Genomic DNA, 3,419 nt, shown 5'->3' with positions numbered 1-3,419 from the left:
AGAGCAGCGTCGACGGAGAGAAGCGCGGAGAAGGCTCTGCACCACACCGGAGCTGGTGGCTGCGACGGGGTGGCCGGAGAGAGAGAGGGCAGTGGCGGCGGTCCTCGTGACGGAGGCTGAGAGAGAGAGGGTCGTGGTGGCGGTCGGAGGAGCGTAGTGGTGGCGGCGGCGACGGGGTGGCCGGAGAGAGAGAGGGCAGTGGCGGCGAGAGGTTGGAGGTTGGAGTGGTGGCTGCGACGGGGTGGCCGGAGAGAGAGAGGGCAGTGGCGGCGGTCCTCGTGACGGAGGCTGAGAGGTCGTGGCGGCGGTCGGAGGAGCGTAGTGGTGGCGGCGGCGACGGGGTGGCCGGAGAGAGAGATGGCAGTGGCGGCGAGAGGAGGTTGGAGTGGTGGCTGCGACGGGGTGGCCGGAGAGAGAGAGAGGGCAGTGGCGGCGGTCCTCGTGACGGAGGCTGAGAGGTCGTGGCGGCGGTCGGAGGAGCGTAGTGGTGGCGGCGGCGACGGGGTGGTGGCGGCGACGGGGTGGGAGAGAAGGAGAGAGTCGGAGACAGAGAGATAGAGGCGGTAAGGTTTTTTTGGGCGAATTTGGTGTTTGAATGAAAACCTATCGAGCATGCTTTATATATAAAGACTTTTAAATTTGGGTGCGACTTTGTCGCACCCAATGACACCTTTGGGTGCGACTAAGTCGCACCCAATGACCTGTGTCAGTTGTTTCGGGTGCGACTAAGTCGCACCCAATGACATTTTTTTAAAAAAGGGGGAAGTTTTGGCCGCCGAAATTTTTTTGGACATTTAGGTGCGACGTAGTCGCACCTATAAGTTTTGAGACAGTATTGGGTGCGACTAAGTCGCACCCAATAGTAGTACCACACTATTGGGTGCGACTAGTCGCACCCAAATTCAAAAAATTTCCCAAAAATTTTTCAGCGCTTAATTGATTTTTGGGTCCGACTATTCGCACCTGAAAGTCTTTTTGGTGCGACTTTTAGGTGCGAATAGTCGCACCCAAAAGTCAACCGCACCGGAAAACTGTATTTGTAGTAGTGTGCTAGGTCTATCATGTTCACTTCACAAGTACCACAATACCTATGGGGAGAAGCCATTTTAACTGCCACCTATCTTATTAATAGGATGCCATCAAGAGTCCTCAAATTTAGAACACCATGTGAAGTCCTCCTGAGTCTTTTCCTACAACTAGGTTAATATCAACCATTTCTCCTAAGGTGTTTGGATGCTCGGTTTTTGTGCACACATATGATCACAGTAAGCTAGACCCTAGGTCAATCAAATGCATCTTTATTGGTTATTCTTCAACTCAAAAAGGAAACAAGTGTTACTCACCTCAGAACAAGAAAGTCTATATATCATATGATGTTACCTTTCATGAGAATATACCATTCTTTGACCCCAACAGCATAAGAGAACCCTTAGCCACATCACCTCATGAAAATCACAGCTCAACCTCACAAGCTGATTCTCTAAGCCTCATTGACACTATCCCAGACCCTCACATTGACCAAAATCATGTCACAAACCCTGATGACCACCTGCCTCAAGAGAACCACACAGTTCAGCATCACCATGAAGCATCTCCAACTCAATCCTCAAATAGTCAAGATGAGTCAGATCAAGGTAACATAAGTCCTAACTCATCTATACTTAGTACAACTGATAGTGCAACTGCACTGCCTGAAGGGAAGAAGACAGTTGGTTGTAGATGGCTATTTACAGTTAAGTACAAGTCTGACGGATCAATCGAGAGGTACAAAGCGAGACACGTCGCCAAAGGGTATACACAAGCTTATGGGATAGATTACCAAGAGACCTTTGCACCAGTGGCCAAGCTGAATACAATCCGAGTATTGATGTCAATCGCTTCTAGTTTGGATTGGCCATTGTTCCAACTAGATGTGAAAAATGCCTTTCTCAATGGTACGCTCGAGGAAGAAGTGTATATGGACTTGCCCCCGGGGTTTGAAGATGAGAACGCAAAGGCCAAATACCAAGTATGTCATCTCCACAAGTCCCTCTACGGACTCAAACAAAGCCCAAGAGCCTGGTTTGGTCGCTTCACTCGAGTACTCAAAAGTTGCCATGCAGATCATACCTTGTTCACCAAGCATTCAGCTAAGGGAAAATGTACCATCCTCAGTGTCTATGTGGATGATATGATCCTCACAGGTGATGATGAAGAAGAGATCATGAAGCTCAAAGCAGTATTAGCAGCCGAGTTCAAGGTTAAAGATCTTGGGGAGCTCAGATACTTCTTAGGAATGGAAGTGGCAATGTCGAAGATAGGGATCACTGTATCACAAAGAAAGTATACCCTAGACCTGCTCAAGGAGACAGGTATGCTCGGCAGTAAACCCTCATATATACCCATGGATCCAACAGTAAAGATGGACAAGAGGAGTACTGAGAAGGGAGTCGACAAAGGTCAATACCAGAGGCTAGTTGGAAAGCTTATTTATTTGACTCACACTAGGACAGATATAAGTTTTTCAGTCAGCATGGCAAGTCGATTTATGAATGATCCATCTGAGGTTCACTTAGAAGCTGTAATGAAGATCCTCAGATACCTCAAGTCTTCGCCGGGAAAGGGTTTGTTGTTTAAGAAACAAAGCTGCCGTGATGTGCAAGTCTTCACTGACGCAGACTGGGCTGGATCCAAGACAGACTCAAGATCAACCTCAGGAATGTGTTCGTTTGTCTGGGGAAACTTAGTCACATGGCGCAGTAAGAAGCAATCTGTGGTCTCAAAGAGTAGTGCCGAGTCAGAGCTAAGGTCTCTAGCTCATGGCGTGTGTGAAGGCATCTGGTTGAAGAAACTCCTCGAAGATTTGAAGGTGCAAGTTGATGGTCCAGTGAAGATGCAATGCGATAACAAGTCAGCTATAAGTATCTCAAAAGATCCTGTTCAACATGACAGGACAAAGCATGTAGAGATCGACAGGCATTTCTTGAGCGAGAAGATTGAAGAAAATGTCATCTCCATGAATTATGTCACTTCTCATAACCAAGCTGCAGATATCCTCACCAAGCCACTACCAAGACAACCCTTCAGTGAGAACTGTTCCAAGCTTGCCTTGATCGACATCTATCACCAAGCTTGAGGGGGAGTATAGAACTGTACGGGCTGGAGCGAGCTGGAGCGAGCTAAAGCGAGATGGAGCGTAGCTGAGGAGTTGAGCGAACTGCGAGCTATCTGCGATCTGCGAGTTGCTGAGGAGTTGAGCGATCTGCGATCTGTGAGTTGAACGATCTCCGAACTGCGAGCTATCTGCGATCTGCGAGTTGAGCGATCTCCGAACTCCGAGCTGCGAGCCTTGTTTCGGTTTATTAAAACTGTTCCTTTATTTTCTGCTATTAGTTAGCCTGATAATTAAATTACCGAGTCTTTAGGCATGTTTAGTTCCG

This window comes from Urtica dioica, chromosome 1, assembly GCF_054948205.1.
Source record: "Urtica dioica subsp. dioica isolate 48M chromosome 1, U.dioica_male_clone48M_v1_H2, whole genome shotgun sequence".
Taxonomy (NCBI): domain Eukaryota; kingdom Viridiplantae; phylum Streptophyta; class Magnoliopsida; order Rosales; family Urticaceae; genus Urtica; species Urtica dioica.
This window is presented reverse-complemented; position numbering follows the sequence as displayed.